Raw genomic sequence first — 14,384 nt, 5'->3', positions numbered from 1 at the left:
CGATATTATTAAGGTTATTTATGCACATTGAACGTCAATGTAATTTGTTAATAAGAATTCTAAATGAGTTTTTTGATTTACACCCACTCGGTGGTTACTGTAAATTGTTGATTTAAAGTTGTTTAGATTCCATGATTGTCATTTTTAATTTTGTCCCTTTCGTGCTTGGTGACCTGTTAAAAGAGTTTTATTTATTAACCCTTTGCATATTCTTTCTATATCCCTGACGATACTAAGACATATGAATTTGATTATAATACTTATGCATGGTTTATTTAACTTTCATCTAGTTTTCATTTTGTCTGGCTCCCGATTTTTTCTGAATATTTGCTGTGATTTGTAAGCACTACTTTTGTCCCTCTCCGTGGATTAAGCTATGTAGGTTAATGTAGTTTACATTATAGTTATACTACATATTAAAATCGCTAAGAATCATGGGACCCTTTGTTTTGTATCAGGTCCCATATATACTTAATTTAAATTGTTTTTGTTTTTGTTTTATTTATAGCTTTGAATACCGCTAAAAAATTATTGTTTCCCCCCCCCGACGCAGCCGCGTTTGGCGAAACACGGGTCCGTGTCGGGGGACCCCGTGTTGATGAACTTTCGCGTCTTCTGAGCAATGGAGTTTGCCGTTATAATGAATTAAAGAGCTGTTGCACGAATTTTGAAGTTTGGGACTGACTTTATGTTTCTGCATTTCCCTCTATTATAACATAAAAAGAGGGGATAAGTTTTACCAAACTGTATAAAATATTAAAAATACAATCTTTATTATATAGTATTATAACATAAAGTCAATCATATACAAAATAGTATTTCCATACATTGCATAACTACTCGATCAAAACATTCTACACAAGGTTAGTTATTTCAATTCTCTTTCAATTCTCTTTCAAATATTTTCATATAAATGCAATAGTGATCAAGAAAACATCATTCACAAATAAGCCCATATTTAAGAACCCAGTTTAAAAAACATATCTCTTACATACACACATTCAATGCAATCATGCCACCTAATCACTACCTAAGGAATCCTTAAGACAAAGCACCATAACCCATACAGATCCACTTTCAAAATTGCATCACATTCAAAATATCAAAGGAAAAATAATTCAAAACATTTTAGTTTTAGTGTTAAGCATCAGAACATTATTTGTTATAATTGTTAGGCACACGGTCCCGGTCCTCTTCTTTGCCGCATGGGGCGGCCAGGCCCCGAACCCCGCAGCGGCAGCCTGCCCACATGGTACGACACTCCGCCAGCTCGGCCTCAGCGCCCGCCTTCCTAGGTGCGTACGCGCCACTCTCCTCCTTTTAAAGGGCCCGCAGAGGGAAACTTCACCGCGGCCCTGGAAGATGACGTCTCCTCACCCAGATATTTAAACCCAGCCCTGACTTCTGCACTTCGCCTCAGCAATGGGACCTGCTCAGCTTTCAGTGCGTTGTTGCTTGTTCCTGATCCTGAACCTGCGTTCCAGCTTGCCTTCCTGATCCTGAATTCCAGTCCAGCTTCCTGTTCCTGCCCCGGCTCCGTTCCTGCTCCAGCCCTCAGACTGACTCCCCGGTTTTGACTCCTGCCTGGTACTTCGTCTCTGCTTGATTTCTGCCTGCCCTGACCTCCGACCTGTCTCATTGTCCTGCCTGTTTGCTGCCTGCCCTGACCTCTGGCCTATTCCTGGTATCCAGAAAGCACAAAGGAAGGCGATCTATAATAGCCGTCAGGATGAAATAAAGAATAGATGCCTGTAGTCTAAAATCAATCCTTTATTGAAGTGGAGACACAAGGGTAGCCCGACTCTGGCCGAGTTTCGCCGTTTCAAACGGCTGCCTCAGGGGCTTACAACAATCTTCTTGAATTCATTAGTTATGTATGAACTAAGAATGTAGGGTGATCATATAGAGAGCTGTATGATCTCTTATACTGCTCCGTCTTGAAGCGTTCGCAAAAATGGATCTCCACTTGTAAAGACGAAACTCGGCCAGAGTCGGGCTACCCTTGTGTCTCCACTTCAATAAAGGATTGATTTTAGACAACAGGCATCTATTCTTTATCTATTCCTGGTATCGCCTGTCCACCGCCTGTTTCGACCCTGCCTGCCTGACACTGTGATGCCTTCTTCCTGGACTCCTCGATGTGAGAGACCTGCACTTAAGTCCTGCTGGCCCCGGCACCCAAAGGCTCAACCTGAGGGGAATGTGGGCTGGTAAAGGTGAAGCTCTAGTTGGGTCTTCTCCATCTACACTGCCTCCCGACGACAAGGACCACTAGGGGCCTTCCCTTGGTGGTGGTGTGAAACTCGTCTTGGCTCAAGGGTGTTACAGTTTCGGCTGCAGTGCAACCACCTCACCACCAGGGGTCCCTCTAGTGCTGGCTCTCCTCACAGGCCCAGTCCATCTCCCCTGTCCACTCTATGCTCTGGGCTGTCCCTTATAACCCTGCCTGACAGTTCCCTCGGTGCTTCGGCATCGAGCTCACCTGGGCTCCCTGCTCTAGCCTGCCTTGCGCGGCCTTCGGGCCTTTCCTTTCCTTTCCTTGCGCGGCCTTCGGGCCTTTCCTTTCCTTGCGCGGCCTTCGGGCCTTCTCTCTGGCTTTCCTTACCTGGCCTACGGGCCTTCTGACCTGCCTTGCCCTTCTTACGGTGTGTGGCCTATGGACCTTCAGTGTGTGTGGCCTACGGGCCTTCTGACCTGCCTTGCCCTACTTACGGTGTGTGGCCTATGGACCTTCAGTGTGTGTGGCCTATGGGCCTTCTGACCTGCCTTGCCCTACTTACGGTGTGTGGCCTACGGGCCTTCAGTGTGTGTGTGGCCTACGGGCCTTCTGACCTGCCTTGTCCTGCTTACTGTGTCCTGACCCAGCCTGAACCTAGACTCTGCTTTCTGCCTCCTGCCCTGACCCAGCCTGAACCTAGACACTGCTATCTGCCGCCTGCCCTGACCCAGCCTGAACCCAGACCCTGCTATCTGCCGCCTGCCCTGACCCAGCCTGAACCCAGACCCTGCTACTTGCCGCCTGCCCTGACCCAGCCTGAACCCAGACCCTGCTACTTGCCGCCTGCCCTGACCCAGCCTGGACCTAGACACTGCTGCTTGCCGCCTGCCCTGACCCAGCCTGGACCCAGACACTGCTACTTGCCGCCTGCCCTGACCCAGCCTGGACCCAGACGCTGTTCTAGCCATTCTTGTCTCTCTCAACCTGGAGCCACCCTTCTGGGTGGTGTTCACGACTCCTAACCAGAGCCCAGTCGTAACAAAGGGTCCACATATGCAATAATAATAAGACCTCTTCTTATGAGCGTGTCAACTTTAAATGCAAAATCCCTTCCATCTATGTTATAGAAAGTTTTCTATAGTAGTTTCAACCAATTCTAAAGCTGGAGTCTTCTCTTATCCACATCTCATAATCTTACCATTATCACAGCTTTAGATGAGAGATTTCACTCATCTGAGTCTCCATGGTGTCGGCAGTATCCTGTCTCAACAATCTCAACAATATTTCGACAAGGGCCCAAGTTTCGCCTCCCAAATGAGGCTGCTTCAGTGTTACCAAATAAAAAAAATCCAAGCAAGAATAAAAACATCAAAATCAATTAATGAGGTGTTCTTCCATATTAAATGTATACCCAAGGATAGCTTACCATCTCAGTTGAAGAAAAGACAAATATTACAACATACAGCAAAAGAATGCCACTCCCAATATCAACCATTATGATGAAAGAGAAAAAAAACATTTTACAAAATATGTTAAAAAGCAGCAAAAAAGTATATAATTCTCAAAATAATCTCCTCATTGTCCTCCTAACCTTAAACGGTAACTAACATTCAAAGCGACTCCATCTCTGTCATTCCCGTAATGAAGGATGTGTGAACCATGTTACTCAGCACATCTATTTAAATAACTTCCCTCTCTTCATTTCTACCAATCACAGCTCACATACTGCATCTCCACCAATTATAACTCACGCTTGAAAACTTGCCCAATAAAACCTCAACTCTCTAATCTAAATTCAAAACACATTCTTCTTTACATAAAGTCTATCTCAATTCACATTACCAGTCAATATTAAACCAACTGATCAAACTACCAGCAATGATTAATGCTCCATAACCTAATGAAGGAAGCACCTATGTTAAATTTATTTATTTATTTATTTATTTAGAAACTTTTTTATACCGGCATTCGTAGGACACATCATGTCGGTTTACAAAAAACTGAGAAGGAAAGGAAATTACAATGAACAGGGGAGGGGGGTAACTGGAAGATATACATAAGTACAGGAGAGGAGAGTCAACAGGCAGCGTTACAACTATTTGCATTGGATTAGGATTATATATGCAAATGAACTAATATACAATGTTAAGTGGCATGTGCACTTGATACACTTAGTATATGAGGATATTTACATTAATACAGGTGCAAGTAGTACAGTAATACAGGAGCGTGCAAGAGCGATAAGAGGCTGGTGATGGGGGGAGGGTGGGGAAGGATGCACAATGCTATGGATACTGAACTTTATGTATCAATAGGGAAATAAAAATCATTCACAAAAATACCTCCCATTCTACTTTCTGATTTAATCCATTAGGCATTACAGAGTCAAAACAATATATCTAATTCTGCTCAGTCCTAAGTAATTGCAAAGATAAATCTGACCTACGAGGATGACACTGCATCTTTTGTAATGCAAAAAATCCCAATTATAAGGCATTCTGTCCAGTTGTCAACCAATGTTGAACTAATGGAGCTTCAACACAAGTGTTATTTATGTTGCTATGATGTTCTATTATCCGAGTTTCTAGTTTCTGACTAGTCTAAACCAACAAAAACCAGTCGGCAGGGACATAGAACAACATATATAATGTTACTAGACTGACAAATAGTGTTAGACCGTATCATACACTTCCTAGACATTCTTGGTTAATAAAAGTTTCTTGACTTCTCCTCCAGGGATTTGTCCAACCAGATCTGCTCTGTCTGGGTTCAAGTCTAAAATATAGATTGCTTTGTTTTCCCCTAAATGAGCCAAAAAGGATTTGGATTTTTCAAGGGACTATGTTTATTCGGTTTGGTTGTGTGAAGATCCATTGCTGTTTTCATCTCTGGCATGCATGTGGTGCTATGAGCAGCATAGCCTATCTATACAGTCCTCCCAGTTCTGTTCCTCTCTCTTCCACCCAGCGGCCATTTTGTTTTCTTCTTAAATTCAGGCGTTTTGTCAGTCAGTTACCTGAACTTGTACCTACTCTCTGATCCTCATACTCTTGCTCTGTCCTTATTGACTGAATCCAGAAGACTTCATCTTTAATTTTCGCCTTCAACATTTCTACTTGACCTCTTTATTTATTTAATTTATTTACAGCAACCACTAGACCGCCCAATTACCAGACCTCTGTTCTGGGTGGTTTACAACATAACATACATAATATAAAACAAATAAAACATTGAAAACAGCTTCCTCCTCTGTTCCAGGCTTCTCACTCCTTGTTGGTCTTATCTACCCCCATTTCTCATCCCTTGCCTGCCACCAGCAACTGAGGGCTTATCCTGAAGGGAAGGTGGTGTTGCGACTGTCACTTCCCGACGGCTTCACTACGCCTACTTTTCCTTTTCTGCGGCTCCTGCTCTTCACGGATGCCTGGCTGCCACGGCGTCCGCCTGCCGTCCTCTCTGGCATCCCCGGACTGGCCTGGGCGCTGCCTTCTGCCATTTTCTACAGGTACCTTAGGGCGCGTGCGCCATGCAGCCCTCATTCTTGTTTCCTCATTGGCGCGTTCCTCAGGGGCATCCCCCTGTGATGATATCACGCTGCCCGGATATTTAAGCCTACAGTTTATTGCTAGCTGTTGAGTTAGCAAGGGGTATTCTTACGGATGGGATTCACTCTCCGTAACCAGCTACTCTGCCTTTCCAACTTCCATTGGACTCTTTCTGCTAACGGGGGCTTCTCAGGGGGCCTCTTATGCTTCTTTCAGGTCGCTATCAGGTAACAGATACTCACTCCTCAAGAGCCCATGTTCCCTGACCCGCTGCCTGCATCTATCTCCTCTTCTACTTGGAAGAATTCGCTACAGACACCATCTGTGCGTACTACTATCATCCACTCCTCAGAGCTGTCTCCCTGGAAGCAGGTACTCGCTCCTCGAGGGCCTGCCTCCGTTCCAGCGCCAGTGCCATCTCTTATGTGAAATCGCTGTGTGAGTAATTTGCCAACGAGTTTCCCTGCTCCCAGGGATCTGGTACTCGCTCCTCAAGGGCCAGCTCTCCCTACCTCGGGGCTTTTCCATATTTGGGACTCTGTGAATGTTCTATTGTACTCATTCTCTCAGTTCTCTTCACTACAGCACTGCTACCAGAGGAACTGCTGTTCCAGCGCCTGGGGAATACTAGCCCAGCCGGGCTACATTTTCTACTCACTACTGCCACCTCTGGTGGCTTCTCAAACTGTCTAAATAAAGATAAATCTGTGTTTGTGTGTCCAATAGCTGAGCCTGACCTGTGGCCCCTCACGGGACGTCCCCCCGTGGGCATGGTCAGTTGCCACAGTGCCAAGGGTCCACCCAAACCTCACTAATTATAACAGGTGGTTGGCATAGGCAGAAGACCTTCTACCGTCAGCTGCCTGGATTTGCCTCTCCAGATGTTAGGCCACTTCTTCCTGGGGCACCCCACATACAATTGATGTCACAGGTTGACCCAAACTGAGCTTCAACTCATTTGTCACCTTTTGCATTTTCCAAATGCACATTCCTACTTAATAGAACTGCAGTTCTTGGGACATACAGTATGTGATTTTATTTAATTTTCGAACAGAAAGATTCTCAGTCACAGGTATCCTGACCAGTGAGCAACATACACACCTAGCTGTGGAAGATTAAATGGTGCAAGTGAGACACCTTCAAAAAGTGTTTTTAAAAAATATATTTTAAGTATAGGGAGCGCATCTATGCCCAGGAGAAGCTGTGTAGCATACTGCCAGAATTGTGACCCCCATCAATAGATGCCAGAATTGTGACCCCCATCAATAGATGCAGCCTGGATCCAGCCATCTTCCCCTTGGGTTGAGCCCTCAGATGCTGGCAGTCAATAATATTTGGACACAGGAACAAGAACACACATATAAGGGGACTAGTCGGTATCCAAAAAAACAAGACTAGGACTGGACAAGAACACAAGGGTAAGACCTATCAGGGAACCCAGTGAACAAAGGCCCTATAGGAACTTGAAATACATAGGCCACAGATTAGGGCCACAAGAACAGAGTCAGGAACAAGACTAGTACACGAGGCAAGACAGACTTAGACCCTGACTAGACCAAAGTTCTGGTAAGGTGCGGACTGAGAAGCCAGAATATAACAGAGACAAGATAAAGCGAGCATGGCCTCCAGCAGGATATACTGGGAGGACTAATCAGAGTGCTAGGCAGCTGGCTATAGTGCTGAGAGGACTAGATAGATAGTCTAAGAGGCTCACATAGGTTCTTTGTTGGCAGGCAGATTCTCACAAAGCCTGAATAACATTTGCAAGCATTTCCCGCAAATTCCTCCCGCTGATAACTGTAAATACTCAGAACTGTAATTACCATGATATTGATATGCTCTTCCTCTTGTCCATTTCTACCCTTACTTTCTGCTTTTGCCTCTATTATTTATACAGTTAATCAACCCTTTTTCTTTCTGCCACTACTCCTCAACGTCAAATGTAAATACCGCCTCCTTATATAATCAATTTTATACCAGGTTCCTTATTTAAGCCTTTGCTTCCAGTTGTTGTTCCATGTTCCTTGTAAAAGTTTGCTATTCCATGTTCCTTGTAAAAGCCTCACCTTGTTACCTGGTGTCGCTCTCTTAGTTCTGTGTAAACCGATACGATGTGCAAACGGATATCGGTATATAAAAACCTCTACATAAATAAATAAATAAATAAATAAATAACTAACTAACTAACTAACTAACTAACTAACTTACATGGTCAAGAGAAGCTGAGGTTGCTTGCACTGAGATGAATACATCTCATTGTGACCAACCTTCAGAGCACTAGGTGACCCCTTGCTGTAGGGCTTCAATAAACAGTAATCATGAGTTCATGTGTTGTACTCACGTTGCCATAATGCTCAGGGTTTCAGGGTTATTCTTAAGACCATTTGGGAAACACATGGAACCATGCTTGCCTTATCTGATGAGAGGAATCAGAGAATGTGGAACACAAAGTGAGAGTTTTCAGGAATGAATTTTGCAACACACCAGTCAAGCAGTTTACAAAAGCAGTTGTGAGTTTTGAGTACTTATCTGATGATGCGCACTTTTAATAAACCTGAGTAACGCAGAACAATTAAATTCAGAAAGTATAATAGAGTACCATATCAAATGTTGTATTTGGTTAGTGTGATATATCTGTAAGTGTATGACCTTGTAGGGAAGAAATACAAGAAGCTAAAGCCTACAGAGCTAACATGCACACACACAAATAGAAAAAAGGTGAAAGGAATGCAGAGAGCTGTGAAGAAACATTTTCAGCTGAAGAAGAAAAAAAAAATAAGTGTATTGGCATTTGTTTCTATAACAATGTTGGAGTAGTTTGTCCGGATTTACCTGTTTTCCTGAATGAGAATCTGTTTCCTGTCCTGAACATCATTTACCATTCAGGAAGAGAGTTAAATTCTTTGTTTATTTAAATTGTGTGGGATTTTTTGGACAATTGTCTGTCTGGTTTCATCACGTATCATGCAGCCTACCTGGAGAAGGATAATGTTTCTTTCTTTTCTTGCATTTCAGCCCCCAGGAGCATCATAGACTGAGTTTACCCATCTTTTAACAGACACAGTTAAGGTGGGGTTATGGAAGCTGTGGCAGGGGCCCCACGTTGTGTATACCTATGCGAACGATATCAGGGTCCACAGAACATTTCACCCAGTAACATCACCATGAAACTCACCGTGCCTCCATGATCCAAACCAGTGCTGGAGCTAGGCAATTTGACACCTATGGCCAAGTGAAAAAGTGAGCCCTCACCCTGTACACAACACACGACATCTTGAGCTGGGAGACTGTGTTAAATAATTTTTTTGGGGGGGGGGCAGGATTCATTTAAAACATAATTTTATTATTTTTATAATCTGTAAATAGACATAAGTGGATCTTGGTCCCAAAAAATGTGACACTTAGGGCTGTATGGATGTGATCCTCAATCTCTGTCAGAACTAGAGATGTGAATCGTGTGCCAGATCGTCTTAACGATCAGATTCGGCTGAGGGGGGGCTCGAATCTGATTGTTACGATATGTGAATTGGAATCGTTTCCGATTCCAATTCACATTTTTTTAGGAGGCCCGCACCGCAAAAAAAAAAAAACAAAAACACATCCGACCCTTTAAATCGACCTCCTGACCTGACCCATCGCTAATTATTTTTTTACGGAGGCCCGCGCCGCAAAAAAAAAACAAAACACATCCGACCCTTTAAATCGACCCCCCCCCCCTCCCGACCCGACCCATCGCTAATTATTTTTTTACGGAGGCCCGCGCCACAAAAAAAACAAAAAACCCATCCGACCATTTAAATCAACCCCCCCCCCCCTCCCGACCCGACCCATCGCTATTTTTTTTTTACGGAGGCCCGCGCCGCAAAAAAAAACCCCATCCGACCCTTTAAATCGACCCCCCCAAAACCTTTTAAACTTACCTGGTGGTCCAGGGGGGCCTAGGGGGACCTCGGGGAGAGATCCAGGGGGGCCTCGGGGAAAGATTTCCCAGGCATCACCTGTTCTAAAAAAAAAAAAAAATGGCGCCGATGCCCCTTTGCCCTTACCATGTGACAGGGTATCTGTGCCATTGCCCGGCCCCTGTCACATGGTAGGAGCACTGGATGGCCGGCGCCATCTTTAAAGATAGCGCCGGCCATCTTTACTCATCAGCCCATAGTATAATATGGGCTGATGAGTAAAGATGGCGCCAGACATCCAGTGCTCCTACCATGTGACAGGGGCCGGCCAATGGCACGGATACCCTGTCACATGGTAAGGGCAAAGGGGCAACGGCGCCATTTTTTTTTTTTTTTTAGAACAGCTGATGCCTGGGAAATCTTTTCCCGAGGCCCCCTGGATCTCTCCTCTCCCCGAGGCCCCACTGGCTCTCCCCCCGAGGCCCCCCGAGGACCTCCTGGACCACCAGGTAACTTTAAAAGGTTTTGGGGGGTCGGGAGGGGGGGAGTCGATTTAAAGGGTCGGATGGGTTTTTTTTTTTCTTGTGGCGCGGGCCTCCGTAAAAAAAAAAATAGCGATGGGTCGGGTCGGGTCGGGAGGGGGGGTCGATTTAAATGGTCGGATGGGGTTTTTTGGTGGCGCGGGCCTCCGTAAAAAAATAATTAGCGATGGGTCGGGTCAGGAGGGGGGGGATCGATTTAAGGGGTCGGATGGGTTTTTTTGTTTTTTTTGCGGCGCGGGCCTCCGTAAAAAAATAATTAGCGATGGGTCAGGTCGATTTAAAGGGTCAGATGGGGTTGGTTTTTTTTTTGCGGCGCGGGCCTCCGTAAAAAAAAAATAGCGATGGGTCGGGTCGGGTCGATTTAAAGGGTCAGGGTGGGTTTAGGGGCTTTTTTGGTGTGCCCTATTTAACGATACAATACAAATGCCCCTGACGATAAATCGTGGGCATTTGTATTGTATCGTGCACTCTAACGATTTTGGACGATTTTAAAATTATCTGACGATAATTTTAATCGTTCAAAAACGATTCACATCCCTAGTCAGAACTAACCCTTAATCTCTACCCAACTGATTAGTAATCCCTAGCTTGTTAAACAATAAGGGGCGGATTTTCAGAGCCCTGCTCGTGTAAATCCGCCCAAAACCGGGCGGATTTACGCGAGCAGGGCCCTGCGCGCCGGGAAGCCTATTTTACATAGGCCTCCCGGCGCGCGCAGAGCCCCGGGACTCGCGTAAGTCCCGGGGGTCTCCGAGGGGGGCGTGTCGGGGGCGGGCCCGGTCGTCGCGGCGTTTCGGGGGCGTGTCGGCAGCTTTTTGGGGGCGGGTACGGGGGCGTGGCTACGGCCCGGGGCGGTCCGGGGGCGTGGCCGCGCCCTCCATACCCGCCCCCAGGTCGCGGCCCGGCGCGCAGGAGGCCCGCTGGCGCGTGGGGATTTACGCCTCCCTCTGGGAGGCGTAAATCCTCCGACAAAGGTAAGGGGGGGGTTTAGACAGGGCCGGGCGGGTGGGTTAGGTAGGGGAAGGGAGGGGAAGGTGAGGGGAGGGCAAAGGAAAGTTCCCTCCGAGGCCGCTCCGATTTCGGAGCGGCCTTGGAGGGAATGGGGGTAGGCTGCGCGGCTCGGCGCGCGCCGGCTATACAAAATCCATAGTCTTGCGCGCGCCGATCCAGGTTTTTAGCAGATACGCGCGGCTCCGCGCGTATCTACTAAAATCCAGCGTACTTTTGTTTGCGCCTGGAGCGCAAACAAAAGTAGGCTATTCGCGCGCCTTTTAAAATCCGCCCCTAAGGGTTGAGGAGGGAGTGTGTGCCTTTAAACTATGATGATGTCAAACCTTTTTTGAGTCTACTGCATTATGATTCTTGAATACTGTACATTAAAAACAAATTTGAGGCTGACAATATTCCCTGCAAGCTGCACACAGATGTAGATGTGTACAACCTCTGAGGCCTCTGCACACACAACTCTAGTTGTTCTGCACACAAGTTTTGCTGCTTACATCTTTCTCTCCCCTGTTCTCCCCACCAGTGGCTAAACAGAAGTGGTCAGCAGGCCACTGGCATAGCCCAACCTGATGGCAGCCAAAACAAAAGGGGGACCAGCAGCCGCCAGCGGAGCCCAATCCATCGGTGGCTGAAAAAGAAGAGGAGGCCCAGTGGACACTGGTGAAGCCCAATGTGCTGGTCACCCAAAAAAAAAAAAAAGAGAGAAGGATGCACAGACACCGAATAAAAGAAATAAAGAGCGTGAGGGAGGTAGAGGGTGTGTATATGTGTGTGTGCATTTTTGTGAGAGAGCATATGCATGGCATGCATGAAAGGAAGCATGTGCATGTAGGTGAGAGATCGTGTGGTTTTTTTTGTGTGTGTATGTGTGAGTGTGTGAATGTGTGTTTGTATGGAAGAGCATGTGAGCATCTGTACACATGTGAGAGAGAGCATGTATCAAAGCATTTGTGTGTGTGTGATAGCATCTGTATGAGAAGGAGTATGTGTGAGAGCAAATTCTAACTTATCCCTATCAATTAAAAAGCAGAATGAAAATACAAACAAAAACCAAACTTTGAAATGTTTGTATGCTAATGCCAGAAGTCTAAGAAGTAAGATGGGAGAATTAGAATGCATAGCAGTGAATGATGACATAGACTTAATTGGCATCTCAGAGACATGGTGGAAGGAGGACAACCAATGGGACAGTGCTGTACCGGGGTACAAATTATATCGCAATGATAGAGAGGAGCACCCGGGAGGTGGTGTGGCGCTTTATGTCCGGGATGGCATAGAGTCCAACAGGATAAACATCCTGCATGAGACTAAATGCACAATTGAATCTTTATGGGTAGAAATCCCTTGTGTGTTGGGGAAGACTATAGTGATAGGAGTATACTACCGTCCACCTGGTCAAGATGGTGAGACGGACAGTGAAATGTTACAAGAAATTAGGGAAGCTAACCAAATTGGTAGTGCGGTAATAATGGGAGACTTCAATTACCAAATTTATATTAAGGAGAGTCAACACAGTAACCCAATAGGAAAACTGTAAAAAAAGGGGGAAACTGATCTTTAATTCAAAATATTGCCTATAGTGACGGTGTCATCAAGCCAGATATTGTGATTCAAACCCAAATCCAACCGGACTTCTAATCATTCACCATCACTTGAAGAACTCTTTAATTATTTTTATATGAAAACTATTTTTATATATTTTTCTTTTTCTTTAAAAATTAGTCGAAGGGGGGCGTAACCAAGATGGCCGATCGAGTGGCAGCGTCTCTCTGAGGCTCCGGCTGATTCCAGATTTTCTTCTGTTGAAACTTCGGTTTTACCTCGAATCATGCCCCACAAAAGGAAAGGTAGAGTGCGAGTATACCCCACCGAATCCACTCTACCTTCGGACCAGAGATTAATCAGGGAGTTCGCTACTTCGACAGGACGGGCGGCAACTCCCGCTGGCGGAGTGACTGGAGGAGAGCCATTTTCGCCGGGAGAAATATCATTGAGCCCGCCGACGCCGAAACAATTGCTGCAGGCTTCCTCCCTGGTATCCCCGGGAGCTACTGGAGAGCCCCGAAGAAACACGGGTGAAGCGACCCAGTCGGGGGGAGCCGAAGGTGTGATCCCATGGGATGCGACGACTTCTACCCCTAAAAGCCAGAATGGAGGAGAAGGAAGGAGAGAAGGCGTGGATGACGCAGTGGTGAGGATTGATACGACTCTAGGAGCCAGCGGGGTGAGTCTGAAAGCATGTAGGATTGAAAAACCAGCAATTGTAACTCTAGACTCCATTTGGGAGCTTATAGCTGGAATGGATTTTAAGCTACAAGAGCAGTCTCTAAAGTTACAGGGAGTTTCTGCTAAACTTGATTTAGTAGCACATGACCACCAGCAAATTTTGCAAGAACAAGGAACTGTTATCCAAAAAGTAGAAACGGAGGTTAAAGAACTGAAAGAGGTAACTGCTGCCTTTTCAAGAGAAAGACTAGCTACACTACGTAAAATGGAATCATTAGAAAACTCTATCAGACATCTGAATATACGGATACTTAATTTTCCAGTGGTTAAAGACGAATTATGTCTAGTAACTCTTAAGAAATACCTGGGAGATTTTTTGAAAATCCCTCAGGAGAAGATTCCTGTAATAAAAAAAGTGATACATCTGTCTCAAAAACAGGACAATACCAGAAATAATATTTTGGATAACTTAGCAAACTTGACACAATACCTGGAAGCTTCGGAAGTGGAGGTAACGAGGAGAGAGACACTTCTTGTAACTTTATTTTCTGAAGAAGATATAAATTTGATTATGCGTACCTATTACAAGAATCTGAGTGTTTCTTTTTGTGGTGGCTTGGTAAGGATATTTCCAGACCTTGCCAAAGCCACACAATTACGCCGCAAGGCTTTTCTTCAGATGAAGCCTGAGGTTTTGGCCTTGGGCGCAAGTTTCATTGTGAAATATCCTTGTAAATGTGTTGTAGGTTGGCATGGCTCTACATATATTTTCTTTGATATACCTCAACTTAGAGATTTCTTAAGTGCTAGAAATCCAGTAACAGTAGTAACATCTTGACGGATTAATATTTAAGAAGAAGCCACTCGATTGATCATTATTTGTTGTATTTCTTATGAGAACTCCTCAGTGATTTCTGTTACTCCCCCCCCCCCCCATTATTACCTCTAT

Source organism: Rhinatrema bivittatum, chromosome 1, assembly GCF_901001135.1.
Source record: "Rhinatrema bivittatum chromosome 1, aRhiBiv1.1, whole genome shotgun sequence".
Classification (NCBI taxonomy): domain Eukaryota; kingdom Metazoa; phylum Chordata; class Amphibia; order Gymnophiona; family Rhinatrematidae; genus Rhinatrema; species Rhinatrema bivittatum.
Note: the sequence above shows the minus strand (reverse complement) of the source record.